Source organism: Phocoena phocoena, chromosome 5, assembly GCF_963924675.1.
Source record: "Phocoena phocoena chromosome 5, mPhoPho1.1, whole genome shotgun sequence".
NCBI classification, from domain to species: domain Eukaryota; kingdom Metazoa; phylum Chordata; class Mammalia; order Artiodactyla; family Phocoenidae; genus Phocoena; species Phocoena phocoena.
Genome location: NC_089223.1, coordinates 16,094,002 through 16,113,269, shown reverse-complemented (window position 1 = coordinate 16,113,269; position 19,268 = coordinate 16,094,002). Strand labels below are relative to the sequence as shown.

Here is a 19,268-nt window from a genome sequence, read left to right as displayed (position 1 = left end):
AGATAGCCATCAAAATGCCTGGAAAGATCCTTAAAATACATTTATCTACTCTCTTCTTTATTTGCTAAATACACATTTTCTTCCTTTTGTTTCTGAAACAATACTTCCTCCTTGTTTTCTTTCACCTCTTTGATCGTGCTTTCTGTCTTCCATGATGTTTCCTTCTTTGCCTGCTGCTTTAATATCTACAGATGTTTGCCAGAGTTCTGTCTTATCCTATTTTCTTCTCAGGTATCATAACTTTATTCTCATTTTTATACCACTTAATCTAACTTTTTATAATCCCCCTTTTCTTATGGGGATTGGGTATATGTTCCTAGTCTTCTACTGAGATCTGCTCCTGAAATACCTGCTGATAATGCAGACTGTTCTCAGAGTCAGTTATTGTCTTTTACCTGGATTATTTTAACAGGCTTCTAATTCTGTTACCGACCTCTCCATCTGATAGTCACAGTTATCTTCCTAAGGCATAGATCTGCTCATTTCACCCTCCTATTAAATAATTTTTCTGGCTCTCCATTTCCAGTATAGTGAAGTCCATATTCCTTAGCACAGCCATCAGAATGTTTCACAGTCTGGCCACTGTCTATCTCTCTAGCATCTTTTCCTGACAATTTCATATGGAGGACTGCGACCTATTCCCAGAATATGGCATATAAATACTCCGTGTATTTCTTCCTTTACTTTGATTAGGACTGCTGCCTTGAATGCCTTACCCACTTTTCCCTCCTGATACCCTTTTCCTTATTCTTAATTTTTTACATAAATTGACTCATACTACATGTAGACTTTTGAAGCTGGATCTTTTGACTTAATATTTTGAGATATATCCATGTCAAAACATGTAGATTTTGTTTATTACTTATAGTTGTTGATAATATTCTGTTATATGAATAATTAACTGTTTTTCATTCTTTTAGTGAGGACAAATAGGTTGTGTTTATTTTTTTCCACTTTGCATAAAAATGCTACAGAGAACAATCTTGCCATGGTATTCTTTGAACATATGTGCACAATTCATTAAGTAATTAATGAATTAGTTTCAAATGGCTAGTCTGGGGGACCTATGGAGAGTAATGAGAGGATGGTGAAACATAGACACCTGTCATCATTTTCCAAATTTTCTTTACTTGAAATCTCCTTGTATAAAGTATGATAGCGTCAAAATGCCCATGTTATGCTTGGTTTGCCATGTAGTTATATGATGCAAATAAATGTGAGGAATGGAAAGTTTGAAAAAAAATCTATTAATCTAAGTTTTTCTGTGCCATTGCAAAGTGTGATACCATTTTACCTAATAAGGCTCTCTCATTAACATGCCTTAAATGCAAGTGCAAATACAAAATTTTGAAAGTTAATCTATATTGCATTGCTTTCTTTGTCTTAAATTTTGGAAACAGATTAGTGCTTGAGGAGTCATTTATTCCTAATAAACCTATTGTGTTTTATACTAAATTCTTACTGTATACTTGCTTGCTAATTGCGTTAGGTCATACTGTTTCAAATGCCACAAAACACAAAAGAGTAAGCAACTGCATCTATACTTAAAATATTGTCCCATTTACCTTTCTATTTATATTTTTGTAGCCTTAAAAATGTTTCTTGAAATATTTTAATAATTGAAATACTTCCATATAAATTGAAGCACTATTGCATATTACAGTGGTCCTTTCATTTTACTTTGTGTAAGAATTGCCTGGAGAGTGTGGTAAAGTAATGTACTTTTGGTTTCTACTATGGAAGATTCTGTCTCAGGTGTATATTTTTAATATTAACTTCATGTCCTTACCACACACAGCTACCACCACCTCATTTTGCTCTGGAACCTGACTTCTTCAGAAACATCAGTTGAGGCAAAAGATGGGGTGCTGGTGGTCATGGTGATGGCTGTGGTGATGGTGGCAGTGATGTCAGAGGTGGTGGTTGTGGTGGTGGTGATGGGTTGGAGCTGGCATAATTCAGGCCTTTGGAATCACGTTGTCTTGAATTTGAACCCCAGCTCTAATTCTTACTATCTTTAATATCTTGGTCAGATTAGTTAACCTGTCTAATCATCAGGTTCCTCATGTATAAAACGATGATAATGATTTCCCTAATTCATAAGGTTTAGCACAATACCTGGCCTGTAGTAAACACATAATAAATGCCAACTATTGTATATGCCTGAAGTAGCTTTGTTTCTTTTCTGATTTTGTAAACAACATTTTGTGGGTAGATGTTCTATGGAAGAACAGAAATATATTTAAAGCTCTAGATCCTTGAGTTTCATAAATCAAAGCCAAAGAGCATTCAGGTATCCCATTTTCCTCATTTCTGTAAATATTACTTAGTGATACTTTAACATCAGAAAACTTAAAAGGCGCTTCTGAAGGAAGTATTATCTAAGTATCTATTTTTGTCCTGAATGGGAATCAATAAAAGGGTTTCATGTTAACAGTCCATGTTCTGGAGACTAAATTTCACTTTTTTTTTTTTTTTTTTGCCACTCTATGAGTATCTCATTCTCTCAAAGGAGATACTGAAGTAAAAAACTAGGAAGCTTCTCATCAGAAACACGTGCATGCATACTCTTGAGAACTCCAGAGTACCTCATAGGGGGAATACTATATGTTTTCACTTATATGTGGAGTCTAAAAAATAAAACAAATGAAAAAATATAATAAAACATAAACAGACTCACAGATTCAGAGAACAGACTGTTGGTTGTCAGAGGGAAGAGGAAAAGGGGCAAAATGGGTGAGGGGGATTAAGTGGTACAGCCACTATGTATAAAATAGATAAGATACAAGGATCTTATCCTTGTACAACACAGGGAATATATTATATAATAGCTTTATATAAAAAATGACCATGTGAAGAGTTAGTAAACTATTATAGGTTCACTTTCCCGAAGATTTGCACATTAGTTCTTCTAGTATTTTAAAATCTAAATTTCATTCCACTAAAAACAAAGTAGCAATTCACAATTTGAAAGTTACAACATTTTTGAACTTATAAAAATATTTTACTTGTAACTTTATCAGGGATTCTTAATCAGTGATCTATGAATTTTTAAAAGTCCATGAAATTAAATGTGAAACATTATATGTTTGAATTTGTATTTAGCTTTCATCAGGCTTTAAAACCCAAACCTATGAGCTCAAAATTGTTAAATGACATTAATCAGTAAAAGTATGTTCCCCAGAGTAGATATTTTGTAAAATTAAAATGAAGAAAATCCATCATGTTCAATATTATTATTTTGTCAGTTTGTTCTTATTATTGCTTGTCCTATAAGTTGATTTTCATTCACTTTCAATGTTGTGATAATTTAAAATCTGTTTTTTTTCTATTATTCTTCATTATTTAATTTACTTTCTCCTCTGATATATTGACTTCTCAGTTTATATTTAAAACTTGGAATGTGGGATACCTATTTCTTTAATCTTGGTGAATTATTTCCTTCATTTTTTTTTTTTTTGACAAGAGAGTAGGATTTATCGGTGGGCATGAGTAAGGAGGGGACAGCGCCAAGGCTCTCGCGAGTGCAGGGCCTGCCATGTTTCCAGGGGCCATGACTAGGGATGTGTTTGATCCCACAGCCATCTGGGATGAGCCACTTTCCTGCCACCGTGTTTTCAAATCTATGGGCATTAAACTTAGTAAATCCCCACTTCTTGGAGATGTGGATCTTCTGGTGACCAGGGAACTTGAACTTGGCCCTGCAGAGGGCCTCAATCACATGCTCCTTGTTCTGCAGCTTGGTGCAGATGGACATTATGACTTGACCAATGTGGACCCTGGCCACTTTGCTCTGGGGCTTTCTAAGGGCACTGCACATACTTGTCTGGAGCCTAGATTGGGGACAGCATGCCAGTCTTTAATGTCCACTGGAAAGGGCAGTCTCCAAGGTCCCTTAGGGCAACCCATACAGGCAACAGGCTGCATACACTACTGAGGAGGCTGCTGTTTGCAGCCATTGCGCACCGGGCCCCCATGGGGAAAAGAGCACAGTCGGCTTAATTGACTGCAAATCCATCATTTTTAAAATGGTTATTTTCTAATAAAACTAGGGTGTGGAAGTCTGGAAACCAAGTGTTAAGACCTACTTGCTAAGGAATGCTCAACAGTTAGAGAAGTCCTTAGAGCAGGACTGTGGAGAACACTGCTCTTCAAAGTGTGATGTGAGGATCCACACTGGTAGGTGAACTCTATTACAAGTCCATGACTAGATGGGGACGAAATTGAGAGCAATTATTTAGAAACTTTAATAGCAATTTGACATTACTTTGAAATCCAAGGGCATGATTATTTTTCTGTTAATTCACTTTACTGTTATTTTGTAAGAATTCTGGTATGCAGCATGAACTGTAAATTTTAAAACATGGCTCTTCAACCACAGAAAATTTGAGCAACAGTGGTATAGACTTCTTGGCTCAAGCTCACAGCTTCATTTGTCCTATTACAGTAATTAACAGAATACTAGAAGAGAAATCGTACTTTTCTTCTAGAATTTTAAGTTTTCAACTTTATGAAACTGGGAATGATGTTTTATATTTTCCCACATATAAGAGGTATTTTGAATTACTTCAGTGCTTTGCTGGGCAAATTTAGGATACTGCTAAAATACAAGTATTTTGATGGGGAAAAGATTTATTCTCTTTTCTTATTACATACATATATATATATATATATATATATATATATATATATATATATATATAAGCATTAACTGCTATGAAGCATTTTATGAGAAGTAGAGAGACTTGTGACATGGAAGAGGTAGTTGGTGCTCTGAGAATGAATGGGAACATGAGAGAAGGAAAGGAGAGCTGAGAGTTCAGTCTTAGCATGCAAGTCTTATCAAGTCCATTAGAATATAGATGGGGGAAATTAGAAGGTCAGCTGGGAAACTTAGGAATTTAATAGAATTATTAAAGCGTTTAAATATTATTTATTAATTATAACTAAGGTATTAATTAAATATCATTACATTAATATGTATTAATGGAATGCTGAGAAGTAATTTCTAACATGATGGGATAGTGATCGAAGTAATCAATTTAGGTCCCTAGGTGAGAATGTAGTAGAAATTACAAGAGGCACTATGGCCAATCAAGATAGAGAATATACAAAGATGACAGAAAAATGGGGTTGAGAATGCTTCAGGAGAAATAATAATTTCCTGAGAAGGAATAGACTTAACCAGCACATCTGGAAGTAGAGGCTACTATTTTCATGATTATAGTAGTGCTTTAGATGTTATAGAAATGAAGAATTGCTACACATTCTTTCACACTTCCTTAAATTTGTAGGTGGCATCTATATACTCTTTCAAATTTAAGTGGGCTTCCAAACTGTTTATGGCCAACAGAATATAGCAGAAACAACAGTACATGAGTTCAGAGGTCAAGTCCTCAAAGGTGATGTAGCTTTTACTTTATTCTCTGGAATATTTGTGTTTGGAGTCCAAAGATTCCATATAAGAAGTCTGACTACCTTGAAGTCAACATTCTGGGAGGAAGCAAAGCCACGTGGAGGGGTCACATATAGGAACTCCAGTCAGCAGTCCTAGTCTTTGAGTTATTTCCTCCCAGGCACCACATATGTGAGTGAAGTAGGCTTTGGCTGATTCCAGCCCCCAGCTGACAAATGAGCCCCAGTTTCAAATTTTCCTACTTGAGATATAATAGGGACAAATAACCTCCTGCCTGTGCTTTAGATCCATAGAACCCAGGGCTTATTATTACTGTTTTTAAGTCACTAAGTTTTGGGTTAATTTGTTATGTAGTATAAGAAACTGGAACAGATGTTAATTTACATTGTGTCTAATTTTTGAGCTAAAGTTATAGGAAGTTTTAGAGACACTACTTGTTTTATATATATATATATATATATATATATATATATATATATATATATATATATATGCATGCACGTGTGTGTGTATATAAAACATATAATTTAAAACTATTAGCTAATGGGTACTATGGAATAAATTTGTATGGTTGTTTAGAGAGCATTTTAGTATAATTCTTTTACGTGAGCACTTAAGGCCTTAGAGTTTGGTTTTATTTATGTATTTTTAGTTTAAGACTCCTTCACAGCTCATATTTATCTTGAGAAATATCTTAGATGGATAAGACTGTCTTAGAATGACAAGAAACCCATACCTTCTATTTCAAATCCTTAAAATTTTCCTGCTTCAAGTCCTGCACATCTTGAATCTTCTTCTCTGTACTTTTTAATAGACTTTATTTTTTGCAGCACTTTTAGGGTCACAGCAAAATTTGAGCAGAAAGTTTAGGTATTTCCCATAGAGTTCTTGCCCCAACACATGCACAGCCTCCCCTATTATCAATATCTGCCCAGCAGAGTGGTACCTTTTTTGTAAATGATGTGCTTACATTGACATCACTATCACCCAGAGTCCATAATCTATAATAGAGTTTACTCTTGGTGTTGTACACCTATATGGGTTTGGGCAAATTTATAATCACATATACCCATCATTATAGTATCATACAGAGTAGTTTCACTGTCCAAAAAATCCTCTGTGCTCTGCCTATTCATCCTTCCCTCTCCTAACTCCTGTCCAACACTGATCTTTTCACTGTCTCTAGAATTTTGCCTTTTCCAGAATGTCAAATAGTTGGAATCCTACAGTAGTATGTAGCCTTTTCAGATTCCCTCTACTTTTATTTTTTGCAACTTCTCATTCATAGTTCTCAACCTAAATATTAAGTCCTTTCCTCAAAAAAGTCTTCCTAAATCCACAATCTATATCATACTCTATGTTAATTTTTCACATTGCAGTTTTAATTCTTCCTTTGCAGTACTTATCACAGTTTATGTGATTAGCATCTGTCCCCATTAAAATGTGAAATATTTCATCACTGGTATCATTCTTGTAGCTAGCACAGGGCCCAGCATATTTAGGTACTCAGCAAATATTTGTAGAATTTTTGAAATAAATTAATGAAACCAGTTTTCCTATACCAAAATACATTAAGCATATGAACATAAACTGACAAAGCTGATTCCACAAGCTATAACATAAATTCAAATTCCGATTTCATTGGTTTACCACACCTTATGCTTGCATAGGTGCTCCAACAATACATCATTTTGTCTTATATTTTTAATCTAGTATAGTATATTGTATTTTATTTTGAAACTACCTAAAAATTGTTATGTACAAATTTGATTTTTCTGTGTCAAATAATGTACTTGTTTATGGGGCATATTTTGGAATCTCCTTCAAATGTTTTTTTTTGTTTTGTTTTTTTGTTTTTTTGCGGTACGCGGGCCTCTCACTGTTGTGGCCTCCCCCGTTGCGGAGCACAGGCTCCGGACACGCAGGCTCAGTGGCCATGGCTCACGGGCCCAGCCGCTCCGCGGCATGTGGGATCTTCCTGGACCGGGGCACAAACCCATGTCCCCTGCATTGGCAGGCGGACTCTCAACCACTGCACCACCAGGGAAGCACCTCCTTCAAATGTTTTAATAGCCACCCTTCACTTATCTCCAGCTGAAATCTGTTTGCTGACAGTTACTAAAATTAGAAGTATATAGTTATTGGATCTCATAGCTGGTAGAGATGAGTGCAACTAGTCCAAACATTCAGTTTACAGAGGAATCATCTCAGAATCCATGACTTGTCTAGGGTTACAGAGCTACTCAGAGCCGAAACCTCCTTGAATTCAAGCTTTCTTAGTTCAGTACTCTGGGCCACTGCTTCCACAACTCTTTCTTGGTATATCAGACCTAGAAAAAGCAGTGGCGGATTGGGAAAAGTAATGTCTGTAGCGTAGCCTAGAATTGAGAGCTTCGGTTTTTTCCTTTCTTATTCATGGTCTTTTTTTCCCCGTTAATATAACTTCTTTTCACTAAAAGTACATATTGTGAATAGCATTCCTCTTTTAGGTATTAAAATTGCAAGAAGTACAGAGAACTTAGACTTTACTCCTTTCATCTTTATTTTAAAGAACATTTGATAGCAGATACCCTGTGTCTTCTAATTCAGTGTTCTCAAATTTATTAAAATTCTGGCTTTTTCTTTTCCTGGCATACAAAATCTCAGCCTCAGACAGTAGAAGGTATTATTCCGATATAATTCACTCTAGAGAATGATATGATGGATAAAGATTGTGGAAGACACACCATGTCACGATGGCCTTAGTACCACTAATCCTAACAACAGCCATGCCACTCAGGAACTGGGATCCTCATTTTATTGATGAGGAAACTGGCTCAGAAGGGTTAAATAACTTGCCCAGATTTGCTGCTCATAAGCAGCAAAGCCAGGTATATCTAGTCTAAAGCCTACATTTGTTTGTTTTGTTTTGCTTTCACTACACTAAACTCCCTATATTATTATTAATTGTTTTTCTAAACTGTCAAGAATGACAGTTAGCTAAGGAATCATTGCTGTATTTATGCTAGTTATGAATAGATTACATCTAGGATTTTTTTGTCATTTTAACAATAGATTGGGATTTAAGTCATTTTTGGCTTCATAGAAAAAATTCATGAAATCAGTTTCAGAAAATAATCTTTCCATTCAAATGTGCATTTTGTTATTTTAAGTAGCTTGGCCAGATGTGCTTTGTGGTTTTTACCTGGAACATGGATCCCTAGTCCAAACAAATCTCACTTGTCGGAATATAGCTAATGAATTAATAAGTACATTGGTTAATCTATGAAATAGTTGTAATTCAAAAAATTATCATCCTAGCTTCTTCCATTTACTAACTTCGTGATTTAGGGCAATTTATTTAACCTTTTTGAACCTCCATTTCCTCACCTATAAAGTTGGGATGATGGCAGTAAACCCCTTATAAGGTTTTTCTGGGGATTACGTGAGAAAATGGATATAAAATACTTGGCACCATGCCTGACCCAGAAAGTGCTCAATAAATCTTTTAAGCAGATCTTACTTGTCCTGTCTGTGGATTGAACAATTATGGTGATATGCCCTGATCTGGGAATGTTGCCATTTTTTAGTAGATGTATTTCATGAAAGAATATGAATAAAGGACACCCTTTTTCATCCATGCTGGGAGGTGTTTAAGAAGTCCCTAATACCCTGTGTCACATTCCTCTTTAGTTCCAATAGGATTGTTACAGGCAGTATTCTAGTTCTGGTGATTGTATGTGATGAAGTACATAAAAGCCCTTGTCAAGGGGGGTGAGAAGGTGGAATTTTAGTAGGTTAATTGCTCAATAGCTACTAGGAAAACTCTAATTTAACAGATCCATCAATATAATATGAAGCCTCATCTATAAATCCTCTGCTCCCTTAGGAGGATCATGTCCAAATTACTGGTTAAATGCTGAAAGAAACCATATTACAGTGAATTGTTGTTGGGATATTATAGATGTATTCTATCTCAAGTTAACAGAACATGCACTAGTGTGCCATAGCTTTACTCTTCCAATTCTTTTAAATGTGTGTCCACTAGGTCAGTTAAGCCTGGGCAACATTTCCCCCCTGTTTACTATTTATCATGTAATATGAAAGGGGTCATGTCCAGTACTGTAGGTAAACTGCTCAGAAGCCAAAAATAATCATTATTATATCACTGAACTGGCTTTGATACTTATAGGATATTTGCAGTGGGCCAAAACACTTTTCCTTTTCTCTCCTTATTGTGTAAATAAAGCTTTAGCTGAACTAGCTGCCTCAAAAGTAAAAAGGTAATGCATTCTGAGGCTTTCCAACAAGCTTCATGAGCTGACATGAAATCTGAGAGTATATAAGAGTGCCATGTGAGAGACATCCTAAGAAGATAAGTTGACTTCTTTTTATGAAGTAGATCCCTCTCCAGTTCTGTAGAGATCTAAAGTCAACTTTTGTAAATGAAATAAGAAGACCCTTGGATTAAACTATAATTCTGTCTTCAAATGAAGACAGAATTTTTCTGCTGGGTTTTTCTGCTGGGTTATTCCTCCCCCAAGGTACATAGAATGCCTAGTCAAATGAGTAGAGGAAGAGTGTGTGGATATTAGGGACAGAAAACTCTAGGATTTATATTTTTTAAATGTTATTTCTGAAGCATATGTATTTATTTGAGAATGTTTGTGTATATTTCCTTAATACACCCACTGGTTACAACAGTCTCTGCTATTTTAAAGTTTAAATCTAGTAAGTACATATTTACATACATATTTATGTGTATGCAATAATAACTGGTCTAGTGATTTTTTAAAGAAAATTTAATTTCTTAGAAAAAGCAATTCTCTACACAGTCTACTGGTCAAGTACTCCTTGCAATACAAAGTGTCCCATTAATGTCCATATTTTCTTAGTTAAGCCTGGTACTCTGTCCCCAGTAGCATCTTCCTCCTCATCCGGGAAATACAAGTACTGCTGAGATGCCCTTTACTATTTCATATTCTATGAAAAGGCTAGACTTTCTTCCAGTAAAACAGCTGGTACAATTACTCTACAACTTACTCTGCCATGAAGGAGGTTCAGGGGGTCTATTCCCTGGTACTTGTCCTTCCACCTATGCCTCATTTCCCTGCAGTTTACCACACCATGCTGTTTTTCACTAGCATATGACATAATATTTTCTGTATATTGGCACAAGCATGAATGATTCTTCTTGATCTTGCTTCTCTCAGTAGTTTTCAATTCAACTTAATATATTTGGAGATAGTGTTGTAAAGTTATTAATGAGTCATATACTTGAAGACAATGGGTGAAATTTATTGTACCTTAAAAACAAAATTCCAAAATTAAATATTGCAGGCATATAACATATTTAGTGTTGACCCAACCATCAAAGCACATTATAGAAGATACCTTCTGTTATTATTTCAAAATATTGACATTCTAATGATTGGAAACCTTATCCATAAAATGTGATACAATCTGGACGTTTTTAGAATAATCCATCATCATGAAACTATCCATCTTGGAAAGAAAAAAAAAATAAACAGATCATGTATGTTCTTCCTGTAGAATCTCATTTTGTGCAAGTCACATATTTTGTAGAAGCAGTTTTGACCACATTTCTCCCACAATATAGAGCAATTTACATGGGGCCTCCTTGCTCTGCTATGCAAATACAAACCGAAAAGTAATGGATGTTCATAGGCATGTTCATAGTTGGGTTTTTATTTTAGTTAGTTTGCTTTTGAATTTGTTCCTTTAGATAACAATACCCTTACAAGTGACCTAGTTGACAGCTTTTAGGTACAATTCAGCTTTCATGGAATACCATGAAAATAAGTGACTGTAAACTGGATTAGCTGAAGTTCACATCAAAAATGTGGTGAAGCTGAATATTTTAACAATTAATTCTTCTAACCCATGAACATAGGATGTCTTTCTATTTATCTGTTTTTCTTAATTTCCTTCATCCATGTTTTGTACTTTTCAGTGTATAAGTATTTCACCTCTTTGGTTAAGTTTAGTCCTAAGTGTTTGTATTCATTATTGTGAATGGGATTGTTTTCTCAGTTTCCTTTCCAGATAGTTTGTTGTTAGCATATAGAAATGCCACTGATTTTTGTATGTTGATTTGTATCCTGCAACTTTACTGAGTTCCTTCATCAGTTCTAACAGCTTTTTGTTATTTCTTTAGGCTTTTCTATATCATGTCATCTGCAAACAGAGATAATTCTTCTTTCTTTCTGATTTGGATGCTTTTATTTCTCTTTCTTGGCTAAATGCTCTAGTTAGGACTTCCAGGACTATGTTGAAAAGAGTGCTGAGAGTGAGTGTCCTTGCCTTGTAGCAAATCTTCATGAAAAGCTTTCAGTTTTTCCTCACTGAGTATGATATTAACTGTGGAATTTTCTCATGTGGCCTTTATTGTTTTGAGGAAGTTTCTTGTATACCTACATTGTTGAGTTTTTATCGTAAGTGGATGTTGAATTATCAGAGTCTTTTTCTACATTATTGAGATGATCATGTGGATTTTAATCTTTCATTCTGTTAATGTGGTATATTGAATCATCCTTGCATCCCAGGGATAAATAATCCCACCTGGTCATTGTCTGTAATCCGTTTAATGTGCTGTTGAATTCAATTTACTTGTATTTTGTTGACTATTTTTGCATCTGTGTTCATCAGGAATATTGGCCAGTAGTTTTAGTTTCTTACGGTGTCTTTGACAATGAGGAAATGATAGTCTCTTTAGTAAACAGTGTTGGGAAAACTGGACAGCCACATGCTGAAGAATGAAGTTGGACTCTTATCTCTCACCATATACAAAAATCAACTAAAAATGGATTAAAGATATAAACATAAAACTAATAGAAGAAAATATAGAGGAAATGCTTCTTAATATTGGTCTTGGCAATAAGTTTTTGGATATGACACCAAAAGCATAGGCAACAAAAATAAAAATAAACAAGTGGAGCTACATCAAACTAAAAGCTTCTGCACAACAAAGGGACAATTAACAGAGTGAACAGACAACCTACAGAATAGGAAAAAAATATTTGCAAACCATGTATATGATGAGAGGTTAATATCTAAAATATGTAAACAATTCCTACAACTCAATAGCAAAAAATGAAAAAACCTAAATAAAAAATGAACAAAGACCTGAATAGATAATTCTCAAAAGAAGACATACAAATGGGCAACAGGTACATGAAAAGGTGCTCAGTGTCACTAATCATTAGGAAACGCAAATCAAAACCACAATGAGCTATCACCTCACAACTGTTAGAATGGCTCTTATTTAAAAGACAAGAGATAACAAATGCTGGTGAAGATGTGGAGAAAAGGGAGCCCTTGTACACTGTTTATGGGAATATAAATTGGTACAGCCATTGTGGAAAACAGTATGTAAATTCCTCAAAAAATTAAAAATAGAAATACAATATCCAGCAATCCAACTTCTGGGTATATATATCCAAAAAAATGAAGTCAGTATCTCAAAGATACTGGACCCCCATGTTCACTGCAGCAATATTCACAATAGCTAAGATATGGAAACAACCTAAACGGTCATAAAAAGATGAATGGATAAAGAAAATGTGATACACACACACAATGGAATATTATTCAGCCTTAAAGAAGAAAAAAATTCTGCCATTTGTGACAACGTGGATCAACCTGAGGGACATTATACCAAGTGAAATAAGCCTGGCACAAAAAAACAAATACTGCATGATCTCACTTATGGGTAGAATCTAAAATAGTCAAATTCAGAGAAGAAGGGAATAGAATAATAGCTGTCACGGGTTGGAAGGTAGGGGAAATGGGGAAATCTTGGTAAAGTGTACACAGTTTCAGTTACGCAAGATGAATATGTTCTGTAGATCTAATGTGCAGCTTGGTGGCTGTTAGTAACAATACTGTATTTTATACTTGAAATTTGCTAGGAGGGTAAATCCTAAGCATTCTGACCACACACACACATACTCACACACACACACACACACACACACACACAGAGAAAGTGTTAACCATGTGAGATAATGGATATGTTAATTAGTTTGTCGTGTTCATTTCACAATGTATATATATATCAGAACATCACTTTTATATCCTAAATATAAAAATTGCATTTGTCAATTATACGTCAATAAAACTGAAAAAAAAAAAAAGGCTATTGCATTTGTCCTGAGAGGAAGGATCTGACAGTTACTTTGTCTCCTCTCTTACTTAAGTACTTCCACTACTCAAATCATCTCCTTTCTTTGAAATATGTCTGTGTCCAGTGTTGACAGGAACACATACCAGAAACCTTCATGGCATCTGGATGGAGTCACCTTTTATTTTTGAGGACATAGGGAAAAAATGTGAAATGTTCCCATGGTGTAAACAGTGTTAGCCATAGCAGTGGATTTATAATGTTATGGGTTATGCTGTGCCAGTACTGAGCACTGCATCCCAATGACCAGGGCCTTCACGCATCCTTTAACACATTTATCTTTGTGGGTTTGTTATGTGCAGGGTCTCTAAGCACAGGGCATCAGGCAGAGGCCTGTCTTCCTGGTTCTGTGAGCAGTCCTGAGGATTGTAGTATGTGGTTACTGCAACTACCACCGACATATAACTGATCTTATATTTTAAGATATACATCTACATAGCTCTTGCGATTGCCTCTAAATGAATCATCTTAAAAATATGAAATAATGACAAATGTTACTTAATAACTAGAGAAAAATGTGTACCCTAAATTATTCTAGCTTTGCATCAACTACTTGATCTTAAAGTGTATTTCTTTTGGCTTATTCTATTAAAATATGACAAGGGATTATGAGACTATATTGACATGAAGAATAGCATAATTTCTGCTCTTATAAAAACTAGTATGCGAAATTGTAGCAACATCAGTGATGGATATGCTGCTAAAACTGAAGTAAGAAATAAAACAATTCTGCCAGTTGTTTCAAGTGAATACCTAAAGTCTATTATTTGGTGCTCTAGGCATTATTAAAGTATAGTTATAGTGAGTTTTATACATTTTTGATCATGATAAACAAAAAAATGGAAATGTCTTCTTCTCTTGGGATTTTATTGCCTCCAGCATTAATCTAAGAAATTGATATTGGTCTGAGTAAGAACTAACCGAAGTGAAAAGTTATGCTTTGGTTTAATAGTACTATCAGATCCCAGAAATGGTAAAAGAACAACTTTAATTTTAGTGGTATTTTTCCTCCAAAATACACATAAATATATACCATTAATGAGCTTGTTTAGTAAAACTAGTTTAGTCCTCATGCCATCAGTAATGCAACTCTAATGTAAAGTCTAGGTTACATAAACAATTTACAAGTTAGTATCATAATAAATACAAATATTTTGGTCGTTTTCAAGTGTTTATCTGTTTGATGTTTGGTCAATTCCCTACATTGTAAAAATTAAAGATGTAGCCTTTTAGCCACTCTAGACTTTCTATATTAGATTCAACATGTTTTCACAATAAAAATAGACTTATAATTCATTAAGGTTATAAGACACATACTATATAAAATTTAGAGTAGAAAAAATTAAAAATTACCTGTGAATAGTGAATTAACCAGAGTTAATATTTCTCTTTATACTGTCCTAGATTTAGATTTATACTAAAAATATATATTTATCCAAAACTGAGTCATACTGGATGTGCCATTTGGTAAACTGCATTGTTGACTTAATGATATATCATACCCAGTTTTCCATGTCAAAAGCATATATGCAGATTATCATTTTTAATGTGTTAATATATGTGTATATTATGCAAACAGCACATTTTTTTGGTCATTATGTTTTTTCTGATTTTTACTATTATAAACAACATCAAGATAAACTTTAAATATATTTGTGATCAGTTTTTCTATTGTTGTCTAATGATGTATTCATGGAAAAATCATCCATTCAACAAATTTTATTGACTATTATGTGTGAGCTAGTCTTCTCAAGTCTAGGTGCCAAGGAATAAGGCAGACAAAAATCCTTAACCTCATGTGGCGTATAGTTTAGTGAAGGTAACAAACTATAGAAATAAATAATGATATTTAATAGATAAATGGTGATATATACTATGGAGAAAAAGAAAGTGTGGAAGGGTGATCGAAGTGTCAAAAATGGAGTTGCAATTGTAAATAGGATGGTCTGAAAGTAAAACTGTTGGGTCAGTGTATATCAAACACTGTAAACATTTGGGCTTCTTATTTTCCATAAGCCTTTTATCAGTATATTCCTACCAATGTATGAGAGAATATTTTTCTCACATTATAAAAAAATCAAATTTTAAAAAATATTATTTTATTATACTTTTCTAGTTTTATTAAGATATAATTGACATAGGGCACTGTATAGGTTTTAGATATATGGCATAATGAATTGACTTACATAAACAATTTTAATATGCAAAATTTGAATATTTGAATTTTGCATCACATGGCTATTAATGAAGTTTATTTTTCATGACTGTGGAACATTTGTGTATTTTTAATTTAAACCACCGGTTCATTTTACCAGTAGAATTATTATCATTTGCTCCTTATATCAGAGACTATAGAAACTCTGCCATTTCTCTTGAGATTAACCATTCCAGTGAGTGCCAGCCAACTTCCAGCTGCCAGTATCTGCATCTATTTTCTTTAAGAGAGTTCTCTAACAGAGCAGACCACAGTGCTAGAGAATTAACACTCTTTAGGGCAGCTTTGCCCCAAAGGCCAGCAGGAGGTGGTGGTAAATACCCCCTCCCTCACCCCTGTGTTTATGTGTCTTGAGGCCTGTGTTCTACACCATTTCCTCAAGTTTCCCTATAGGATTAAGCTATTGTCGCCCACAGTGGTAGCTGCTGTAATAATGCTCCCTTTATTAGGTGTCTTTGCTTCTCTTGTCTTGCTTTCCCCCTCTCCTGACATTGCTTCTAGTACCTCCCACATAAATTATTCACATGTGAATTCTTAGGATCAGCTTGGGGACAGTTCACACAGCAAGAGTTGTTCTGCTTCTTAACTGCTACAAGCTTTTAAATTATCAATAACAGAAACATTTGTCAGTTACATAGTTCACAGATATATTTTTCTAGTTTGTGTTTTTTATGGTATTTTCTCAGAGAGAAATTTTGCATTTCTGTTAGGTGAAATGTATCCAATTGTTTAACACTGTAAAATGTTAAAAAACAAACAAACAAAGCAAAAAAACTCTCAATGTTTTGTTAGTACTCAGGGTTGTTTTCTTCTTTTTTACTTTCCATTTGAAATTTTGGTGGAAGATGAGAAAGGTGGAGATTCAACATTCTTTTTTTTTTTTCCTGTCGGTAAATATTTTTCCCAATACTGTTCATTGAGACATTGTGTAAATATTTTTCCCAATACTGTTCATTGAGACATTGTTATCTGAAATCAAAACTTACCTTTGGCCATGTTGTTAAGTAACAAAATTAGACCAACAAATCACTTTCCTTCCTTTCCCCATTCTGTGCTGCTATGTGATTCCCTAATACCTGAGTCAAAATGGGCATTGAGGAGTGAATCTGGTACTAAACATATATATATATATACCACATTGTGAATTTAAGTTACCATATTATCAAGGTCACCACCCTTGTTTTACATATTTAAATTTAGCTCTACTGTGAAAAGTTTTGGTCGTCTACTAAAGGCATGTGAGGCATCATTGGACAAAAAGTCCAGGGACAAAACATTACATTTGGACAAAAAGTCCTCTCTTAGCACCAATAAGTCATAGCAAATGATGATCATTTTAGTACATCTTGGTTTAAAGAGAACCTTAGTAACATCAGTAAAATGAATTGTTGAATAGTCTACTTAGTTTATCTCATCTTTAATAATTTTCTTGGCTTTTAAGGTTTGCATGCTCTTATGAAACTTCATTTATTGTCTAGATCATTCATTAAAGTTTTAATGATAGGATAATTTCTACTGTTATATTTTAATGTTTTATACATATATGCATTATCTCTTCATGCATATCCTTTATGGCATAGATTTAACTTTATTTCTGATTATCTCCCCAATGTACAGAGATGAGAATGAGGTAGGGAAATTATAATTTTTGGATAAAATACATAAATTTAAAAGATTTAAAAGCATATGTTTCATCTAACAAAATATCATGCATTCTAGTATATTTAACTTATGGATAACTGTGAAATGGTAGCATTTTTTTCCCTATAAGAACATGGACTATTAATTTACAATACTTTTCTCTTTATTTTTTTAATCCTGGGTCAGAGACATAGAAGGTTGATGCCAAAGGTTCCCTCTATACAGAAAAATATGTGCTTGGTTCTGTTTATAGTTTCATCAAATTTTGATTTTTCTCCTTACAAGTTAGAGAATAGTTAAAAAATGGAATGATAAGAAAACTCTACTTCTTGGTGTATTTTTTTTCTCCCATTTAATTGTAATTCTATAAGTAAAAGACAGATAAATCAGTGTGTTTGTAGGGCACAGTAGACATGCTAGCAATTTAACAGTCCTTTATATGCTTCACTTTCTTCATTACAATGTGTAAATGGAAATATTTGTCATAAACCCCATAAAACTTTTATCATAAAGGATATCTCAAGGCCTTTAGATAAAAACTCATTTGAGCTTGTGCAAATTGGTGATAGTAATATTACCATCAGAGTATCCATTTATCGTTCAAGATTGTATACCTGTTTTTATTATATGTCAGGCAATGCAATTCATATTAATAAGCATTTCCAAAAATTTCACTTGAGATATTTTTAACATAACTATAAACATAAAGTGCGAGTCCTTTCATAGGGCAAAAGTAATTTCTTATGGATTTACTGAGAGTCAGTAAAGAAATGTCAAATGTATTTCACACTATGTAATATTCAGTGTTTCTTTAAAAATGTGGAAAATACTTTTAAATAATGTGAACCCATTTTTCATTTCTTCTTTATTTACTTTTCAAATTCAAACTACTTTTTTCTAGTTCATACAGACTTCATCAGTTTTCCTCTAATTATCAATCATCTTTCAGTGTTCTATCACCTATCTTCTTTGCTTTCAAACATTACCTATAAAATAATAAAAGAGAGAATAAGGTGCTTATTTTGCTAGTTAGAAAATAAGAACTTACAACAAAGTCTAAAATATAAGTTTATCTGACCAAAGTGTATTATCATTCTGGTATTTAAATTTTCTTTTTCAAATGTTTACATCATTTAGGAATGTATATTCAGTTCAGATTCTACCTTGATGATTTTAATTTTAAATGTCCCAGTTAGCCTAAAGGCATAAATTATAGCAACATAATTTATGAAAGATTTTCCTCATGATACTGTTTGGACCTATTTTGTACCTTAGATTGATTTTCATACTAGTGATTTAACCTGTTAATACTCTGATGCTGAGCATTTATGAAAATGCATTCTCTTTCATTGATGAGTTCTCTCCATATTTTTAGATTTAGGAATCTTTTATAAATAAGGAGATATAAACAATAAGTTCTGCTCTGTATTGGAAAACTATACTTACCCAACAGGAATCACATGTATACAAGAAAGTTATTGACATATGCAGGATTTAAAAATTTGGGATGGTTTTAAGGGTTCTGTGCCATTACTTTTATTTTTAGGAAGAAATGATGGGAGGGAGCATCTTGTGCTCTTCTTGTGTCTTCTACATACATACACCACACATGGTTTATTTTATAAGCCATGGTTGTCTAGTACGAACAAATGACACTGAAATACAACTGACCTGGGATGTTAAAACCATTTTTATTTCAAATGGTTATCTTGGTTAAGTTACTATCTCATAATAAAGATCTGAATGTCTGCTCCAAATTATGTATTGAAAAGTCGCATTAAGATTTTTCACCCCACATTGGTGGCCCATCCATC

The 19,268-nt window shown here is 33.9% G+C and overlaps 1 non-coding gene across 1 annotated transcript; it reads right to left on the bottom strand.

Annotated features, from left to right (window-relative positions):
* Positions 1-3,877: 3,877 nt before the first annotated feature.
* On the bottom strand, positions 3,878-4,012 carry LOC136124028 (small nucleolar RNA SNORA70). Its single transcript, XR_010655969.1, has one exon. It is a non-coding gene; the product is annotated as a small nucleolar RNA SNORA70 (small nucleolar RNA).
* Between the last annotated feature and the right edge of the window lie 15,256 nt (positions 4,013-19,268).